The sequence below is a fragment of the Sphaerodactylus townsendi genome, linkage group LG08, assembly GCF_021028975.2.
Source record: "Sphaerodactylus townsendi isolate TG3544 linkage group LG08, MPM_Stown_v2.3, whole genome shotgun sequence".
In the NCBI taxonomy this organism is placed as follows: domain Eukaryota; kingdom Metazoa; phylum Chordata; class Lepidosauria; order Squamata; family Sphaerodactylidae; genus Sphaerodactylus; species Sphaerodactylus townsendi.
Window position 1 is genome coordinate 76,445,072 of NC_059432.1, and position 22,021 is coordinate 76,467,092.

The following is a 22,021-nucleotide window of genomic DNA, read 5'->3' on the forward strand; positions in this document are numbered from 1 at the left end:
AGAACTGCTGTGGTCACTCAAACAGACATTTGATTTCTTGATAGGTAATTAAATATTCACTGAACAGGATAAATTTATAGCTATGTGAGCTATTAACAGTAAATTATTGATACTCTATTATCTTTAATGCTACCATCCTTGAAGTTCATGAGAAAACAACCCAGTTTTGTGTGGTTGTTGTGGGCTTTCCAGGCTGTGTGGCCATGGTCTGGTAGATCTTTTTCCTAACGTTTCGCCTGTATCTGTGGCTGGTACCTTCAGATATGTACCACAGACAGAAGTGTGTTACACTTCTGTATCCAGTGAGAAGGGAATGTTTAGTGGTGCATATATTGTCCATGTCCCAGTGTCGGGAACCAATCAGTAAGTGTTTGAGTGGAACTTGCTATGCAAAATTGTGGTTGACTATTGTATTGCGGGTGGGGTTTTCAGTCTATTTCCATTCATGTTCACATTTGCATTCCCTGCAGTAGCAACAGTCTTAATGAATGCAAATCCTGTGTCTTGGTGGAGTTCATTGTCCATGAACCTAACATGCCCTTGGTCTTTGATTCTGGTGTTTTTAAGTAGTGGTAGCCAAGTCTCTAGTGATGAAAGGAGGGGAAACTGCCCGTGCGCTCCCTCCCACCCCTGCCCCACCCCAGAAAGGCTCCAAAATGCCCCACCACCGACACGCCCCCCTGCCCTGGCACATGACTACAATGGCGGTGCCCAGGGTGAGCCACCCTGGATGTCCCCATTGCAGTTCCACCTCTGCAAGTCTCTTCCTTGTTGAAGTTGTATTGGTGTTTTTCAATATGTATTGGTGGATTTCAAAAGCCTCCCTATATAGTTTGACATAGTTACCATCTGAGTTGTCCAGAATTTCAGTGTTTTCAAATAAAATGTTATGTCCAGTTTTTTGGGATGGTAAAGCCGACAGTGTCTTTTGTTCTCATTAATATGAGTTTGAATGCTGCGTTTTGTAGTTCCTATGTAGATCTTTCCACAGCTGCCGGGTGTGCAATAGACTCTTGCAGAAGTCAGAGGGTCTCTCTTGTCCTTTGCTGTTTTGTGTGTTTTATTTAAGATGCCATGTGTATAGATTCTGCTGGTACTGCTTATGGCATCATGGCCCCTTATAAATATACCATAATTCAGACAAGCACCAATGTTATTGCCACAAAGTGAGACAAAGCAATTGCCCATTGTTTCACAGAAACAACATGTTTATTTTTTTCAATCTGCACAAGACAGTGAGACAGTTGTGAAGACATTTTCCTATAAGGCTTTCAAGTTAACTGTTATTGCTTTAGGTTGAAAACAATGACCATATTTTACAAGTGTGCTAATTGCATCACCTTATGTAGAGTCTGCAAGATTTTAGTGGTCCTGTTCATCAAAATGGCTATGTAATTGTAAGCACAACTATCCTTATTAAAATATTCTGTGTTATTTCTGGACTCATTAGAAAAGGCAACTCCTATGTTGTAGGAGTTACTGAAAACTAATATAAGTGTCCAGGCATGGGTGTGGGTGCGGGTGGGAGGATTGTGGAACAGATTAGTGGCATAATCCCAGTTTCACTTTTCTCAGTCCATTGATTTCTAAGGGTGTAACTCTGCTTTTAATGGCAGCATTACATTAATATCTTTTAGTGAAAATGACACCTGAATATGCATAGAGATCTTTCTTCCTTCAAATGTGGAAAAGATAGATTCAGGGTTGATAAACCTTGCAGAGAGGAATCTTTTTTTTCATGTTGTTTCCTAAAGAGGAACACATATAGAGATTGAAAGGGAGGGAGAAAGAAAGAGAAAGATCTTGGATAAGAAGACCTTCACATTTATTTCCCTGTTGTAGAGAATAATTTGAGTCATATCACAGTTGAAAAGATTTGGGTCAGTTGCTATAAATGCGTAAGGAAAAGAGACATTGTAGGGAAGGGAATGAAATGCATTATTAATTGAGGAGTCTGAACTTAACTAAATCAAATGAGACCAGTCAGAGGTGGATTCCATCAGTTGTCCTCAAGAAACTGTCCAGCTGCTAAGTAAAGTCACCTAACTTCAGAAAGGGAACAAATCACTTCCCTTTCAGAAAAGTTGGGGGGTCAAGCCAGTTCTCCTGTTTGAAGGAATGTTCCCCACATGGACCCAGAGGAAAAGGAATTTGCTTAAAAAGGATTCCATTAAAAATAATGCAAGACTTTGTAGCCTCTGTATACCATGGTGGATCTTGGTAGGAGTACTCCAAAATAAAGCTGTGAAGGAAAAGACTGTGAGATAGTAACTATAAACACAAATAAACAACTTTATTGCATATTAAATAAAATTAAAAGAGTAAAAATGCAATGAGCCTACACTAGGTATCTAAGAAGTGAATCCATAAGCAATCAGACACACGCCAGCAAAACAGAAGGCAGAAGGGAGGAAACTAGGACTTGAAGTCTGAAGAAATCCAGGAGCTAACACAGCTGAGGTCCAAGGAGCATTGGGTATTGTGAAGAGAAGAGGAGCCTGAAAAAAAGTTGCAGGGGGTATCCAGATAACTGGATTATGTGGCACAGTTTCCACAGACTTGGGATAGTCTTTCAAGGGAGGAAAGGTCCTATAGTTAGACATGGGAAAGGGATCTCTTCCTCAGGAAACTGATTGGTCTGAGATATGGAGTTTGAATTTGACTGGGCAGTCAAAATCTGGCAGAAAGATTAATAGAAAAATATCTGACAGCCTAGTATCCATAGGATCTCAGTTGGAGAAGTGGGCAGGGTCCTTACAGGTTGTTCCTCCCACAATTGCACATATCCTTCTCAACTTGTCAACTCTTTGAAGTGATGTTTTCCAGTTTGTAAGAAATTCTCCTCTTCGGGTGTATTTTTCATCTCATATTACTCTTTGTTCTGTCATTTTCATCTGTGCCTTTTATATCTTTTAGTAATAGGAAGGAATCACATTACTTATTTACGAATGTTAACCATTTTTATGCCTCCTTTCACCAAACATAGACACCCAAGACAGCAAACAATTAAAAACATTAAACAGCATTAAAATACACACTCTCTCATACATACAATTAATGCAATTATTAAGCCAAACACACACAAATTCTTGACATGCTTCTCTGACACTTTCAGTACAATCCTTCAAGTCAGATATCATCTAGGTTCTCGATTCTTGGACAACTGCAATATTCACAATTCGAAAAAGTGTATTTCAAATGTTACATTTGTTTTCTACACTATTATCACAAGAAGTGTCTTTTAAAAGCAGTTGTATATGTTGGTTGTGTACTGTTGGTGACATTCATTGTTTGTTTGGCAGCATTTTTCCATCTCCTCCTTTCTCCTTGATCTTCACAGTCAGGAACTTTTTCTTTCTTCCCCTGCCCCTTGGGTCCCCAACTATATTTCCTAAAGATGTGCACCTCCACAGCTGAGAAAGCTTTGATCAATTGTATTGCAAGTTTCTAGTCTCCCAGGTACCCCCCACACACACACACACACAGCTCAAGTGACTATCATTAGCTCCTCTATTGTATGTGAAATGAATTTGACTAAGGTTTTTAGTTATCAATCTTATCAAAACATAGAAGCTAAAGAGGGCTAGCCATGGTTAGTACTTGGATGGGAGACCAATAAGGAAGACTAGGGTTGTTATTCAGAGGAAAGTAATATCAAATCACTGATGCTCATCATTTTCCAGGGGATCACCATACGTTTCTTGTCAGCTGACAGCGCACAATTAGCCCTGACTTGGTTGGCTCAAGCTGGCCCAATCTTGTCAGATCTTGGAAGCTAACCAATTGATGGCCCTGGTTAGATGGGAAATCCCATCTAACCAGGAAATTCAGGGTTGCTACAAAGAAAGAGCCAATGACTCTATCCACACAAACCTTTTAAAACATTTTGAGGCAAGAAATAAAACATTTCCTCCATGGAGTTCCAGACTGTTTTTACCCCCAAATGTTTTATTTCCAGCCTCAAAATGTTTAAAATGAAATCCTCTTTTTATATGATTCTCTGGCTGAAATATTTTGAAAACATCTTCAGTTGCTGTGCAATCTACTGACTACATTTCCCAAACTTCTCCGTTTCCCTGAACTTCCTCCTCGGCAGGGGTATACCTCCCTAAAATATTGTCTGGGGCAAGAATCAAAATTGTGCACCCTGGACTGCACTCCACCAAACTACACCCACACCAACTCTGTTGCCCAGAAAAAGAGAAGTTAATTTACCAGCCACATTGCAAAGGGGCAGCAAATGGGGTCTACCACTGCTTCTGCCCTCCAGCCTGGTGCTTCAGCCTCCTAGAGGCAGCAACCTGACCTGACCTCACTCCTGGTGCACCTGCTACATGGACTTGCAGCTGATCACAAGAATGATGTGCCAAGCAGAGGGCAGGCAGCTAGCAGTGGTGGCACCACAGGCAGGTGGGCTCCAGGCAGTTGGTGGCAGGAGGGAGATGGGCATATGCATGCCCCCATCCATGGCCTAGCTGCTAAGTCCCCCACTTGCCTACCAACACAAGGCCCTTCCTGGCCTGCAGGGGGAAAAGGAGAGTGTTGGTGTAAAAATATAAAACAGCAGTTAACACTTGCTATACCAACAGAGGGGCAGGGCAGATGGACAAATGCACCCCCCGTGTGACCCAGGTGAGCAGTGCCTGGGTCAAATGTCTCCCCCCTTCCCCCCAAGTATGCCATTGCTCCTTGGCACCATTTTCTGAGCTCGCTCGGTTCACCCTTGACTGTTTATTTGCAGCATTTCTCTGTTCTTTTATTATGAGGGCAATGTTTGAAGGATTGCGTACATGAGGAGTATAGACTGCAGCATGAAGCTGTGAAGTATTGAGGCATTGAGTCAACGCAGAACTTTTAAAAAGGAAAAAAATCGCGTAATGGCGGCCAGGAATTATTTGTAGGGAGTGAGCGCAGAGATACATCATTGTAAAAGGGGAGGTGGGGGCTGAAAACATTTTAGAAATGTTTTAGGGGATTTGTGTGGGAAGGGCCAATGGCAAACCACCTTTGTCACCTGTCACCTTGAAAACTCATTGGGATCACCATTAGACAGCTATAACCTGAAGGAGGAGAAGGAGGATTGGTTTTACACCCTGCTTTTCTCCAAAATGTTTTACTATTACTTTCCCATCCCCATGACAGATACCTTTTGAGGTGGGGCTGAGAGAGCTCTGAGAGAATTGTGACTAGTGCAAAATTACCCAGCAGGTTGCATGTATAGTAGTAGGGAAGCAAACCTAGTTCACCAGATTAGAGTCCACTGCTCAGATGCAGAAGTGGGGAATAAAACCTGGTTCTCCAGATTAGAGTCAACTACTCTTAACCACTATACCATTCTTGCTCTTGATGGAACTTTCCACCACCAAGGCTCTCTGTGCCTAAGAATACCTTGGGTTAATTTCATATCATGCTTAGTCTGACAAATGTTTTCCTTCTAAACCAATCCACTAATATGGAAAATAAAATTCACTAAGGCTTTATAGTTTATGCTTATTGTAGGCTTTTAGTTGGACAGATAATCTAGAAAAGCAGGATAATTTCAAACCCTTGTGTTTAAAAGTTAACCTGTTAAATTGTAATCCTATGCATAGTTACCTAGGAGTTAACTCTATTTAACACAGCAGGAATTGCTTCTGAATAAGCATGCATTGGTTCATACTGCTTTTAAAGAAATAAAATAAAATCTAGTCAAAGAATTTTGAAAGAGCAGAAAAAATTACCCTCCAGAGAGGTTTTGTGAAGTCCTTTCACTTGCTGTTTCTTTTAAAGCAGGTGAGAGTCTAGGTACTATCAAAGATCACCTGCTTGTGGGAGATTTTGTAGAAAAAGCAAAAGAAAAAATTGATTCAAGAGCCCTAGAAAATCCTTTTAGTGCCTCCCAGAGCACACCACAGCTGTAGTTTCTTTAAGAAGAAAGTATGAAGAAAGATTATATACATAAAGATAGAGCAGGTGGAGAAGACTTAATCTAATTGCAGGAACACTTTTCTGAAAGAATGGCAGAAATATAAATTTAATGGTGTGAGAGGATTGTTCACCTTAGTAAGAGGTGTCTCCCACAAGTAATAAAGCTAGATTTAAGATTCCTTAGTATTCTTCTCAACTCCTGGCAGCTCTTACTCCATAATGAGCTTTCTGAGGCATTACCATACATAATGTATCAATGATCTGTGCACAGCCTTCCATTTAGTGCAATATGAGGTATTTGAAAAGTTCATCATAGGCTGCCTTGTAGCAACTGAAGAGGCCAAGCTTCTTTAAAAATGTAGATTGCTGAATCGCCCCCCCCCCAGTAAAATATGCATTTATCTGCTGTGCATGTCGATTGGTACTATAGTTCCAAATTGCATTATTAGCTATCTCAGCACCAAAAACTGAAAAGAGGAATCTTCGACATTGGTTTCATTTACTTTACTGACATGGTCATGTGGTACAGCAAACTGTCAACTGTGGAAATACCTGAAATTGATTGTGGGGAATTTAAATTTATCACTCACACATCACCAATGAAGATACTTATGATGCATTAATGCTATAATTTCTTACTGATGTTTGAAAATTTAAACTCATGCATTTATCCATGATTTGAATGCTTATATTCATGGGATTAAGATATGTGGGGGGGGGACCTCTAATGTTTGTAAGAGGCTTTAATTAGTAATGTGGAGGAATTCTTGCAGTGAGACAGCAGATCCAAATGAAAAATAGATTTTTAAAAATCCTGGGTGCAGCCAATTCTTACCAAATATTCTAAACTTGTAATACATTTTAAAAATATTGGACCCTCAAGTTTTTCTGTTCTCCTCTCCTAGCTTTGGAACATAAAAGCAGAAAGAAGAATAGCCATGATTAGACAGGTAAGTAAATGCTTTGGGGAATGAGAAATGAAACCGCATCACCCCATATGTCCCAACTCGGCCTCTGCGCTCTGCAGAGGCCAACTTACTGGTGGCCCCCGGCCCCTCTATGATGCGGCTGGCCTCCACGCGGGCCAGGACCTTTACGGCACTGGCCCCGGCCTGGTGGAATACCCTTCCTCCAGCTGTCCGGGCCCTGCGGGACCTGGGTGAGTTCCGCAGGGCCTGTAAGACTGTGTTGTTCCACCGGGCCTTTGGAGTGTCCAGCTGCTGATATGGTGCCCCCTTACTGCCCTGCCCCTAGGGCAGTTACATCAGGGCCCCCTCATATTGAGGGGTCCTGCCATCCCCCCCCCATGGGGGTAGGTTTTAAATTGGGGTCGGACACCTTAAATTGGGGTCGGACGCCTTTTATTATGTATTATGGTTTTTTGCTGTTTTATGAGTTTTAAGCTATTTTATGGATTACTATTAATGTTTGTTACCGCTGTTTTAAAGATTTTAGTGACTTGTTTTACCCTGTTTTATGCTGTACACCGCCCAGAGCCCCTAGAGGATGGGGCGGCATAAAAGTTTAATAAATAAATAAATAAAAATAAATGCTCTCCCAGAGCCTCTTAATCAACTCTCACACTAATTCAAAGACTATTTGCTGCCTGATCCAACTTTCCCTCAGACACTTTTTTAAAATAATAGTCTTTTCTCTAGCTATATGATCTAGTCAACAATGGAATCATTATGACATCTTAATGTTACAATTTGTGCATAACCAATAAGCTCCAGCTACATGGCAATATCCTAATTTCAAGTGAATGCTTTCCCCAAATCATTGATATTCATGAGGCCAGTTCAACAAAGATCATCCTCAATATATTCCCTACTGCTGAAAGAAGAAGAAGAAGAAGAGTTTGGGTTTATATCCCCCCTTTCTCTCCTGTAGGAGACTCAAAGGGGCTTACAATCTCCTTGCCCTTCCCCCCTCACAACAAACACCCTGTGAGGTAGGTGGGGCTGAGAGAGCTCCGAGAAGCTGTGACTAGCCCAAGGTCACCCAGCTGGCATGTGTGGGAGTGTACAGGCTAATCTGAATTCCCCAGAGAAGCCTCCACAGCTCAGGCGGCAGAGCTGGGAATCAAACCGGTTCCTCCAGATTAGATACACGAGCTCTTAACCTCCTACGCCACTGCTGCTTTTTAAAAAATATATTTGTGTGTTGGCACATGCAGTTTGTACTGAGCAAGACAACTAATAGAAATCATCCATCCAAAAATATTGGAGTAAAATGCATACAACAATAAGGAAAATATTAGATCATACATTTTCAAAAAAGCCTGAAACGTACCTCTTAGGAATCTGGGACGAGAAAGATAAAGTATTGCAGAAATATAAGCTACTATTGCATTACTCAATTACAGTGGCAAGGATTGTCCTAGCCAGGAGTTGGAGAACAGACAAAATCCTGTCAGTAGAGGAATAGTTGTTGAAATTACAAGAATTTAGAACAGCGGACAAACTGACTGTCTGAGAAAATGCAGCCTAGATATTTATGAGAGAACTTGGAAACCATTAATTAATTATATGTTTACAATGGACCAGATGCATTCCTCAGTGCTGAGTGATAATGAATTATTATTCTAAAACAGTAAGAGTTCTCTTTTTTTCATTAACTGATCATAAACTATAAGATGAAGCTATATTGTAACATTAAGTTGAATCAGAGAGATTCCGTTGGATCTAATGACAGAAGTGAAACTTGACTTGCCTTCCTTATCTTATTTCAACCCTTTCTTTTAATATTCAGTGTTAGCATCAATGTAATAAGACTCCATGAAGTTGGAGAAGCTTAACACATGGTATTGTTGAAGGCTTTCACGGCTGGATTCAACTGGTTGTGGTGGGTTTTCCGGGCTGTGTGGCCGTGGTCTGGTAGATCTTGTTCCTAACGTTTCTCCTGCATCTGTGGCTGGTATCTTCAGAGGTGTATCACAGTCTGTTAAACACTGTGTCTAGTGACTACCCCAACCATGCCAGCATGGGCTCCTGTGACAGAGCATGTGGCAGCTTCCAGGTTTGGGCACAGTGCGGTTGAACAGCATCCTCCCGCCAGTAGAATTGCTTCTCTGCCCGTGTATTCAGCCCTTATGCTGGTGGAGTGGGCACTCACATCAGTCCAACCACACACCACTTCCAACGCTCCAATCACCACCACCACCCGACTTGGATTGTGCACTCTGTGACTTTAGATGTTTTAAACTAATGGTAGCTGAACTTCCTGCTAACATAAATCTACTATAATACCAGAAAGGGGTTGAATGGGAGCAGTGAGAAAAAAAAATTAAGAAGGAGATTACAAAAAGGCAGCAATCAGGGAATCTTCTTCCGCCTTGGAAGCTATGAATACACTAATATTTTATAGTTAGAGAACAAAACTTTAAAGATAAGTGCATTGGTGCTAAATTAATATAAATGAGAAATCACAAAAGTTAACTAGTGAAGCAATATAATTAGATTCTAAACTCATTTGAGAAAATTTGACTTCAATTGGAGATGTATTCTGAAGACTAATGCTGTCTTATGTAAACTGAAAAAGCATGATACATTTTCACTCATTTAAAAGCTTAGTCACCCGTTTTTCAAATCCTGTAATCAGGAATTTTTCACCCAAGACCTGTAAGATGCCAATACTATTCAAGTTAATAAAAAAAAGATCATTACAATGCTATAACAGTCATAATGGACTTTCATTGCTCTCTATATTACTAGGAAAATAAAATGCACCTCTGGACTTACCTGGGGCACCATTGTGGCAGGGGAGGAGTAAGCAACAGCCCTCCTCTCAGGAGCCATCAATGGAGTAAGTCACGTGACAGAGGACCGTCACATGATGAGGGAAGCCAGGCGCACCTATATAAGGCAGCGCCCATCCAGCTCAGCCTCTTTTAAGGCCAGTGAGCAAGTGGCACCTAGTAACTTTCTGTCCCAATCCCCATGGGGGACAGAGCAGGGTTTCTGCATGATTGCTGCCCATATGCTAGGTTCAGCATGATAGCTGCCTGATGGCCAGGATGTGCCCCTTACGCTCTCCCAGCTTCCAACCTTGCTTATTAATAAATGGGCTGTGGTCAATTTCTATTCCAACTAAGAACTGTGTCAGTGGTTAATGGTGAGCAAACATCCGCACATCTGCACTCAGTTATCATTATCTGTTGCACTTAATTGGTGGAGAACTTTATAATGCATCGATCATTACTCCTTACAACAATCTTATGAGGAAGATTACTAGCATGATAAGCATTTTATAAATGGAAGATACATTTTCTCCAGTTTTTATTTTGTCTTTACTTCATGTTCACTTTTCTGTACTTATGTTCCACCAGGCAATTGGTTGAGGATAATAACAGTTTTCATCCAGCTGGCCTTCCTTTCCCCTTCCTTTTCTCCTCTCTGTATACATGATGGTGCCATTGAATTATTAAGAGTTTTAATTGTATTATATTTAATTTTACATTATTATATCTTGTTACAAACCATCCTTAGCCCAACTCATAGTTATTTGCTATAAATAAATAACAAAAAAATCATATTAACCAAGTTATGGGGGGGGTATATTTTTTGGTTTTCAAATAAAGTAATGTTCTTAAAATACGGTATCAATGAACTTTTGCTGTACTTTCATTTGAAAGCGTGAAAGAGGTTGAACACACGCAATAATTTTGATTGCATAAATATTCATTGCCCTTATGGAACGAGGAAAGGATATATAATTTGAGCAATGGTCTGTAGAATGTGACCTTACAAAACATATCTTTATTTCCTCCTGGTGTTCTAGAAATTATACCTTGAGCATGCATGGCAAAATTGCAGAGCACATCTGGCACAGTTTTCAGCAAGATAACTTATTTTCTTTGATAAACCTAATGGCTGGCCATTAAGGTGCCCGTAGTCAATGACAGAACCTTTTAAGTCTATGGTAATTAAGCAAAGGTAATAGACCATAATACATGAACGCTCATACCTGAAAAGGTTACCCAGTGCTGTATTCATGTGTTAGTTAGCTTTAGCAGATACTTGATCCTTTCTGAAAAATAAACATTGAAATACAGAAGTCTTCTGTTAAAAGTCTTTGTGTGTCTTAAAGCATTACAGAGTACAAAGATTGCATCTGAGGTCCCTGCCTTGCCATGTATCTTGTTTAACAGTCAGACACAAGTTGCTGACTTTCATCAATTCCTGCATGTGTGGTGCCTGATCCAGACACTGAATGTGGTGTGCATGAAAATATTTTTTTTAAATTCCATATTGGAAACTTAGGAAAGATGTGATAATTATGATGACCTTTAAACTAAAGCTCTGTACATACAAGACTGAGGTGCTGTTGGTCAGTTGAGAAGCTGACCTAGGACTGCAGGGTCAGCCTGCCTGAAGGGGTTGCTGTCTCCCTGAAGTAGCAGGTTCATAGTTTGGGGGTACTATTGGGTGCTGACTTACGGTTGAAGGCTCAGATTTCCTGTGTGGCACATAGAGGTGAATGAGTAGGAATGGGAGACTTTTAATTAGGGGGTTTATCTTACTAGTTTTTACAATGCTCTGTTACTGGCTTATGGATAGTTTTGAGCTATTTTTATGTCCAATGGCATGTTTTTTATGTTGCAGTGTTGTTTTAATTGTAAACTGCCTTTAGCAAGAATATAAAGAGGTGGCACAGAAATATCCTACATAAATATATCTTTATAAAATATCAAAAGTATTGTTATCATGCTGGGAAGTTGATTTAACAAATATCAGGAAAATGCTCCCTAGTGAAAACAAAAACCATACCATTTTAAAATGATACATTTTGAAGCCCCCTTCCCTGGAAGCAACAGTAGCATGGAGGCCAGATCTTCCCATAGAAAATAATGGCTCTTCATAGTTGAAAGGACAAAAGTGCTGCCAAGATACGGGGGTGCTCCCAAGCTTCTTCTTCTGCCCTCCTGGCTAGTCCTGATTCAGATTTTATTAGAAACTAGCGGGGCCCAGCCACGCATTGCTGTGGCAATTGTCCTTCTCATCACAGTCCGCAAGCCACACAGATGTCCATGCAGGTTCAATGATCCGCAGCATAGCCTTTTGGGGTGGTCAAATGGAATCCCTCTTTCCCTTTTCAATTCACATTGTTACATTGTGGTGTCTTTTTTTTTAGTATAAGGTAACCCTTTCCTTTCTACAACGGAACTGTCCAGAGTGCGAATCCCGCTGTCCATGAGGCTGGTTGACATGCACAGTCCTGGCTTGGGGAAGGCAGAACTGGGGCAAGGAGGCTATCCCAGTCAGGCAGCAGAGGCAGGGGGGTGAGGCGCTCAGATCGAGGCCAGCTCCCTGGGCTCTTAAAGGGCCATGTGCAAAAGAAGTGGAGCCGGTAGCGCTGATTCGCCCCCACCCCGCAGATTTTCTTAAAAGAAAAAGGCAAACTCCAGCTCGCTTTTAGTAAAAGAGAGCTGTGGCGAATATGGGTGAGGAAGTGGGTAAGTGGTAGTTGGATGTGAGGGAGGGCAGAGTGAGGTGTGCGAGGATGAGCTGGATGTGTATGAAAGTATGTGTGTTATGTGGTAGCATTGGGTGAGGCACAGAGAGTGAAAGTTACCTGCGTGTGAGGGGGGGGACCCCACCTGGTGTCTCACATGGCAAAGTGTGTATGTGTTTCACTTCTAGTCGTATTACCTAACAGTGTTACCTATTAACTGTTTTAACTGCTCATTTCTGCCCATCTGCGCGAATATTCTAAGCCCTCATCCCTAGACCTCAGGCCACAGACAGACAGGCTGCACCAACATTCTAAGGATGACAGTTAAACACAGACAGCTTCATGGCCTGGTGTGCCAGGAAAAAGACGTTTTACCTGGCTCAGGTATGGACTTTTGGCGATTACCTGCCCGCAACAGGGAGGAACGTCATGTGAAAATTTGGGGGCGATCCGTCCAGCCGTTTCAGCATTAGGGAGTGACTAACAAAGTCACTGTTTGCTTTATATATATATATAGATGGAAATATTAGAATTGGGAATAGTAAGGGAAGGTTTTCACTATCTGATATTGTCGATCCCATTGGATGCCAGAAATACTAGGCATTTTATCAGGTCAGCAATATTGCAATTCAGCACACCACTATAACGCATACCGAAGCCATAATATGACACTGGTACCACATATTAAGAACTGAGGAGAGCTCACAACTCACTGATTATTGTACAGAACACAGGGTGGGGACAACAGACTTGTAGGCTCCATAAAGCACAAAGTGGCATCTGAATTATCCTGGCAGAAGAGGTTGTATGATAATAGCATTAGCTAATTCCAGTAAGTAGAAAAAGTTATTTACCTTTTATGCCTGCAGCAGAATTAGAAAAAAATAAAATAATTGTCTATGCCTCTTGCAAAAACCCTATGCTTTCAGACTCACTGAGGAAATGTATCCCTCCAAAATAGTCTGTAGAGCGTCGGTATATTTCCACACTCTGTTCCTTGTCAGAAATTATTTGGCTTCAGAGGTTTTTGAACAACTTAAAAAGTAACTAGAAAAAGTTATTAAAACTAAGTATTTTGGCATTATCACAAAGAGAAAACAGGTAAGTTTCAAAATGCATTTACAGTTATTTACAGAGTGATGTTGCTGTTTCAGTTACAAGATTTGGACATAGATATTTATTATTACGGCCTTTTGGCCAGCCAATAGTTTAAAATCAGAGTACATGTGAATACATAGCACTCCATTTATACAAAAATATAATATAAATTAAAATCCATTATAAAATCTATTAATAAATAACATTAGCTTCAGGCATTATTACAGTCCTCATCACACAGTGCAGCTCTTTCTTTTAATAAGGAACTACGCTTGTTGTGCACCAGTATACAAAATTTAGCTACCTTCTGTGAAATGGCAGAAACACGATCTTCTAATAATATTCTTACAGAATTCGTATCTGAGTTATCTATGAATGGATATACATGACGTGTTAACAATGGTTGGATCAACAGCTTCCTTTCACCTTCATGTAACTTGCAATGGAGTAAGATATGTGATATTGAGTCTACTTCCCCTGAGCCACACACACAGGTTCTCCTGTGCCTTGGAATATTTTGGAATCGTCCCATCAGTCCATGGTAAGAAGTTACAAAGTTATTTCTCAGTCCATGGTAAGAAGTTACAAATAACAATTTACAGAAAGCTTTAAATATTATCAGTTTTCTTTAGGAATCTATTCTTTTAGTTAGGACTGCATGTCTCTTAACACTAGAGTTAGTAGAATTCCTTCACCTTTAGATAGCTTGAGAGTATATGTTTTCCCTTAGATAAAATCTTAGCAGTGTGACCTAACACCAGATTTAGGATAATCTACCATGTGATTATTCCTTATTCTCATGGATTTTGATTATGATTTTCCCTTCTGTCCCTCAAAAGAATTCCTTCCCTCTTTTGGCACTGACTGAATTAGAAACCTCACTGCCTCTCCATTTTAGTGTATCTTTTCCAAAGATAAACAATATCCCAAGGCTTTTCTGTATTAAACGGCGACAAGGGAACACAGATCAGACCAGCCACATCTGTCTGACAATCCCTTAAGAAAGCAAAACTTTTAGTCAAGAGTACATATTTGTTTGCTTAACCTCTGTCTCTCCAAAACTCTCCCCCAACTGTCTTTTCTGTTCAGATTTACCTGCTGTCTAACTGGCACTCTTTCCTCTAGTCAATCAGAAGTGATCTCTCTCATTCTCTCTGGTTCATTCCGCACGGCATATTTATAATGAGTTTTTCCTTGGAGAATGAATTCATTTATGACAGTTGCAATGCTGTAGATATGCTGTGTGGAATGAGCCTCTCTTTCTCATGCTTCATTAGTTAACCCTTTATATTACAGGACTTTAGCAAAGTCCTGGAATCCATCACATCTCCTTTACTTCTATGGCATCAACATTTTCTCATTTAAAATAGAGTTTCTGGTATCCACAGAACAAGACAAAGGTTGCTTACTTTTGACCATGGACATAGGTAAGGGGGGATTCTCGGGTTTGACCCCCACATTCATGTCCGAAGCTCCGCCCCTCCGTTTGTGGGTTTTTAAAACATTTTAGTGCTTTTTTGGTTTTTGGGCTAGCAGCACCAAACTTTCAAGGATTGTTTGGGGGACTCTCCTGATGATACTACCCAGGTTTGATGAGGTTTGGTTCAGGGGGTCCAAAGTTATGGACTCCCAGAGGGAGTGCCCCATCCTCCATTGTTTTCAATGGGAGCTAATAGAAGATGAAGGCTACATCTTTGAGGGTCCATAACTTTGGACATCCTGAACCAAACTTCACCAAACCTGGGATGTATTATCAGGAGAATCTCTTATTGATACCACCCAGGTTTTGTGAAGTTTGGTCCAAGGAGTCCAAAGCTATGGTCTCCCAAAGGGGGTGCCCCCATCCCCCATTGTTTCCAATGGGAGCTAATAGGAGATGGGGGCTACACTTTTGAGGGTCCATAACTTTGGACCCCCTGAACCAAACTTCACCAAACCTGGGTGGTATCATTAGGAGAGACTCCGAAAGATACCCTGAAAGTTTGGTGGTGCTAGCTTAACAATTGCACCCCTGACAGCAGGCACCCCACAAATTTCCCCAGATTCTTCTTTTAAATCCACCCTCTTCGGCATGGATTTAAAGGGAGAATCTGAGGTCCTCAGTTTAGAAGAAGAAGAATCTGGATTTATATCCCCCCTTTCTCTCCTGTAAGAGAGCCAAAGGGGCTTACAATCTCCTTGCCCTTGCTCCCTCACAACAAACACCCTGTGAGGTGGGTGGGGCTGAGAGAGCTCTGAGAAGCTGTGACTAGCCCAGCTGGCGTGTGTGGGAGTGTACAAGCTAATCTGAATTCCCCAGATAAGCCTCCACAGCTCAGGCGGCAGAGCTGGGAATCAAACCCGGTTCATCCAGATTAGAATGCACCTGCTCTTAACCACTACGCCACATTGAAAGTGATGCTGTTTCAGAGTGGGGGATAATCCACCCCAAAACAGCATCACTTTCAATGTTGCTTAACTAGGGACCCCAGATTCTCCCTTTAAGGTGGATTTAAAAGGAGAATTTGGGCTCGCTAGTTTAAACACCATTGAAAGTGATGCTGTTTGGGGGTGGATTCCAGCATCACAGTGGCTGCCGGGGGGGGCCCCCCCGCAAAACTCAGATTTTGCACCAGACTCCATTTCCCCTCTATGCCTCTGCCCAGAGGGCAGGGCAGGGCAGGGCAGGGCAGGGCAGGGCAGGGCAGGGCAGGGCAGGGCAGGGGAGTCTGCCATCCCCGACCTTGGAGAGCTGCTTTTATAAGCGCTAGGCAAGGGGTGGGGCTTGTGGAGGTGTGGCCATGCCCTAGGGGTGGGTGGGCAGAAACTCCAAGGAGTTACTCTGCATAAAGCCTTTCAGAGCTCCCAATGTAATCAAGGAACAATTGACTATATTATCTCAACACTTAGGCTGTTTCCGCATGACCACGATGGGAGTTGGGTCAGCGTACATAACGCCGACCCAACCCCCCCGGGACTGTTCACATGAACGGTCTGGGTTGCGACGGAGAGGATGGCGCGGCATCTGCACAGGCTGCGCCATCCCCCAAATGCCTCACCATGTCCTCCGACCTCCGGCGCATCGCACAGGCCAGGGGACACACACCCCTGCCTGCGCAACAGCTCGGAAGTCGCAAGGTGGGGGGGGCGTATCCCCTGACCTGTGCGACGCGCCGGATGACACGGTGAGGCGTTTGGGAAAGGGGAGGGGGAATGGCGCCTGCATGTGAGCTCCCATAGGCACCTGGTCTGACTGAGGCTGAGGCTTTGATTGGATCAGGAAGGGATTGATTGTTAGTGAGATCATATCTAGAGGTAGAGGAAATGCAGGGAAGGGGCAATTGTTGAGGAAATGGTTTCTCATTATCCAGAAAATAAATCTGCAGCACTGAGCAATATGAAATTGAGACTCATTTCCTAGTTTTACTCACAATAGTCAGCCATTATTCAGTATCTGCATAACGAGCATATAGATATTAATAATGAGTTCACTAAGATCTTCTTTGGGTACTTCTAATATAACTTACAATGAGGATAGAAAGGCATAAAAGAGGGGGAAATGTACTCAGGGCCCTCTAAATATTGAATAGACTGAAGGTTCTTTCTTGGCATAAATTACCCCTGAAAGCACCAAATCATGAATACACTCTAGCCAAAGTTAAACACGTGTAAGTTTCACTGATTCCATTGAGAGAGATTTAAGCGCAGGTTTATGGCTCTTCGTGAAATTATAAATGGGATTTTGAGATGATTAATTCTAGATGGATTGTGCTCAAGTTCAGGAACAGTTTCACAGCTTTTGCCTTCTTCCAGTTCTCATACCCATGCTCTTTGCAGTTTCCAATGCAATGTGATGTGGAGTGCCTCCTGGATTTTGCAAATTACTATCTTGTGCTCTGAAGTTTTGACCTTTTCAACATTCTGTAATTTCATTTGTTGACTTGATTCTTTAGGTTCTTCTCTCCCCTGCTAAAATGAAGATAGCCGACAAGAATGGCTGAGCAGCAACTGAAGCAGATTATACTGTGGAGAGGAGGGGTGGATAGGAAATTACAGTTATAGAAAACATTGCTATGGACCTTCCATCTTCAATCAGGAATTCCAGTAGCAATACAATGGCACTTTAGATTTTGTCAAATGCAAGAGCACTAGAGACATAGAGTCTTTCTAATATTTGTTTTGTTTACCAAAATAGAAGCAAAGCAGTGTGAAAGCAAGTACAGTTTTGTAAACAGCAAAGCACAGAATTCTACATCAGATACCCAGAGAATAGCTGTGGCCCCAAAGATATGAGGTACATAAGCACTTAATGCCACTACAGGTATTGTACAAGGACATTAGAGAGCCAGCATAGTGTAGTGGTTAAAAGTGGTGGACTCTAATCTTGAGAACTGGGTTCAATTCTGCATTCCTCCATGGGGAGCCTTCTGGGTTACCTGGGGTCGGTCACAGTTTTCTCCAATCTCTCTCAGCCCACCAAGGAGCAGGAAATGACAAACCACTTCCGAACATCTCTTGCCTTGAAAACCCTACAGATCAGCTGTGACTTGAAAGAGCAAAAGATCCATGAACAGATTTCTTACTTCTTATCCTGAGCTTAATAGAGGGAAGTCAATTTAAATTGGTACCGTAGACTGGGAGGAAGAGAATTTAACTCTTTCCACACATGCCATTTCTATGACTTCAGTTCCCTTTCCCTGAGATTATTTGTCCCACAAGGGAAGCACACAGTCACTTTGACCTCCTTGTCTACACAGATCACATCGCTTCTTCAAGAGGCCACCAAGGTCAGAAAAATGGTTTGGCAATGGATTGGCAAAAAAATGGGAAAAAATTACCTTCCCCCCAATCCATAGTCTCAGTCCACATTGGGAACCCCCATGGCTGCTATTAGGCTTGTAATAAGCTACAGGAGAAGATGGCATCATTGCTCTGCTTCTTGCATGCACAAGCATGAAACTCCACGCAGACTTGGGAATTGTCTTATGGCTGTAAACAGTCCATCTCATTAAAACAACATGAATGTTGTCTTATCAAAGCCATGACCATTCATTCAGGATTATCCATTCTTCCATATTCATAATATTATTATCTTATCTGTAAAGAATTGTCAGCATTACTAGCAGATTCAAAGCAGCTAACATGTCATTTTATCTTCTTAAGAACCATATGAGGTATCCTAGGCTAAGAGTAGGTGATTGTCTGTAGCTCACCCAGCAAGTTTCCATGGCAGCGTGGAGATTTGAATATGGGTGTCCCTAGCACAGCACTGTAACCACTATACCATACCATTCTCAGTGGCTCAGCATCTGCAGACTGAACACATTTAGTGTCAAATCATGATCAGATTGCATTTATTAAGTTAATTTCTAACAAAGAAAAACCTGAAGTACTTTCTGAGTCAAATATTAGCTTCAAAAAATTAATTCAACATGTTCTTCAAAAACTTAACACAAGCCATCAAATTATCTTATAAAGCCTATTAAGTGAATGCTTCCACATAGTCACATGGACACTAGGACAAGCTGTTTCTTTGGAAATGGTTTTTGTTAAGTGAGAAATTACTTTTGATTGCTATGCTAGTGCTAGATCCTGCAGCAACTAATGAATACAAGTTGCAAAGTGTATCTGTGCCCAGAGCAATCTCTCAATGCCACTGTGTTAATATTCATTCAAAGCAATCTGGGGTGTGAAATGAGGTATCAGAAGGCAGACAGCAAACATAAGTCAACTCTTTTTTGGGTGGATGGTGGTACTGGTGAGGGAGGTACGGAAGGGGGGAGAAATACACAGTAGTTTCAAGATGGCTAGGTTCTCAGAAATAATTATTTTGCCCCCAGCGCTACTGACCAAAATCAGAGTAAAAAATCTTATAAAAGGAATAGCAATGGCTGTGTCTGTGCAAACTGCATTAACTCAGGTTGTTTGAAAGAAGATTCATTAGTGGATTCATGAGCTTTCCAGCCCAAAGACTCATGAGAATGCACTAGAGGAGCAATGTAAGAATTTGTCCCTGATTTTGTCTCGATGCTTCACCACTCCTTTGGAATCATTGCAGCATTCTTACAGGAAATATTGTCTACCCATGTATAAGAGTGGTGGAGCAGTTAAGAGCAGGTAGACTCTAATCTAAAGAACCAGATTTGATCCCCCACTTCTTTACATGAGTGGCAGACTCTTATCTGGTGAACCAAATTTGTTTCCCCTCCCACATTCCTGTAGGGTGATCTTGGGACACTTACAGTTCTTCAGAGCTCTCTCAGCCCCCCCCCCCCCCCACCTCACAAGGTGTCTATTGTAGGGAGCCTATTTAAGTCTCCTTACAGGAGAGAAAGGGAAGGCATAAATCCAAACTCTTCTTCTATAAATCCACCAACTTTGACAGCTCATAAGTACAATGGAATCTGCAGTGCTCTGGCACTTCCGCAGTGTGTTTCCTGCCTCACATTCGGAAACCACGGGACTTCCCTTGCTGCTAACTTTTTCTTCTTGTATGCTTTCTTGCATGAAGGGATGTAAGAAGGAACTTTTTAGGAGTATCATCTAGTTGAGTGTTTTGAACATTCATTCAGGCACCGAATGTCAAGTCCAGCTTCTACTCCTCATCGCTTGGAGCTGCTTTTGCCCCAGTCCTTAAAAAATGCTGAGCTCTTGAAAGCATGCTGGGGCACCAGGCTCCCCACCAATGGGAGACTAGGAGCAAGCAGGCTACATAGGCTTTCTTTTTCACTGTAATGGAGGAGGAAGAAGAAGAAGAGTTTGGATTTATATCCCCCCTTTCTCTCCTGCAGAAGACTCAAAGGGGCTTACAATCTCCTTGCCCTTTCCCCCTCACAGCAAAAACCCTGTGAGGTGGGTGGGGCTGAGAGAGCTCCGAGAAGCTGTGACTAGCCCAAGGCCACCCAGCTGGCGTGTGTGGGAGTGTACAGGCTAATCTGAATCTCAGGCGGCAGAACTGGGAATCAAACCCGGTTCCTCCAGATTAGATACACGAGCTCTTAACCTCCTATGCCACTGCTTTGGATTTAACCCCACTTGTTTGGATTTAACCCCACTTGTTTAAACTACAAGGAGTCTCAAAACAAGCTGAACTGCCCCACCCCTACAGCAGGTGAAATTCATCAGGGGTGAGTATAGTAGAGCTGCAACCTTCCTTTTCCCTCCCCAGCAGAGTAGCCGAAGCAGATTGGGCCCCCAAGATCTCTTTGGCTATATTAAAACAACACAAAAACCACTGAACATTCCTAGTATACCAAAATTAAATTTAAGAAAGAATCAAAACTTTGTCAGGAATTATCAGCAATGTCTTTGTTCTGGCACTTTCTGGTATGTTGGTACATGACCAGCTGTTCCTAAGAAAAAATAACAAACAATAAAACTTGTTCCTCTTGGATGAGTGACTCTTTCGCAAGAACTACAGTGCACTGAGACAGTGAGAGAGAAAATTATCAATTGTAACTTTTCTGGGAGTATCATAACTTCATTCTATGAACCGTTGCAATTACAGGCCGACTTTACGCTAACAAAATCTCTATGGTAAAATCATTGAGTTTTTGGTAATTCCTAGACAGAACTGACGTTACTTCCAGATTTTCCCCAGAAGTGATCACCCCACCATCACCCCAACAGCCATTTCTTTTTTCTGCTACCACTCTAAGCAACAATGGGAAACTCGTAGTGGGGTGGTGGGTCACTCATCCCCATAGGGGACTGTGTAAGAAACTCAATGGTTATTATTTTCCATTTCCTTAAGGCCAGGATTACTAAATAATTGCTTAGGCTACTTTACCTACAACAGCAGTTTATTTTCCTCATCTGATCTGCTGAACTGGCCTCTGGTTGGTAACTACAGTTACCAACCTGGCCTAAATGGTGGGCCCTTTGGGAAAAAAATACCTTCCAATTATGTTTGTGTGAATTGCTGATTTTATTACAGTGACAACCATCGTCACAGCAGCTCTGCCATATTCCTCTCATCCATAATAAATTTTTACAAAATAAAATAGCCAGTATAATATAGTGATCATTCTTATTATTATAGTATTGACAACTAACATGTAAGACATCACATAGCTTTCAAGAAGTGGTCTATTGAATCTTGATGGACCTTCAAGGAAACATATTACTGTAACTGTAATGGAAATGGGACACAATTAAAGTATTTTAATTAAGCCCCATTGATTTAAATTGGAGAGAATTAAGAGTTCCACCTGCACTTGTGACCCTGCCAAGTTTAGATTTTTATCCATGTACCATTGCTGTAGAATTTGTCATGCTGACTATATATTCAAGAGAGGAAGCATTCAATTAATGTTAAAGCCTATGATTTAAAATAAAACATGAGTCTCTCAGGTATGCAGGGTCAAGGCTGGTCAAAACCAGAACCTTGAAATGACCTTCAGCAGCTAATATTCTAGGCCACTGTAATAATACCAGAAACCAGTTGCTTCCAATCCAGAGACCTTCAGCACTGCACTAACCATTGATAATGATGGCTTGTCCATTATTGAAAATACGTATTGATGGAAAAGGCATTCCTATTAATAGAAACTTGTCAAACAAATTTGTGATAAAGGCAGAAAAA

At 41.6% G+C, this 22,021-nt stretch overlaps 1 long non-coding RNA gene across 1 annotated transcript; it reads right to left on the reverse strand.

Annotated features, from left to right (window-relative positions):
- Positions 1-204: 204 nt before the first annotated feature.
- LOC125437735 lies at positions 205-18,020 on the reverse strand. Its single transcript, XR_007245262.1, has 3 exons — positions 18,010-18,020; positions 15,630-15,635; positions 205-293 (listed from the first exon to the last, which is right to left on the reverse strand). It is a non-coding gene; the product is annotated as an uncharacterized LOC125437735 (long non-coding RNA).
- Positions 18,021-22,021: the final 4,001 nt, after the last annotated feature.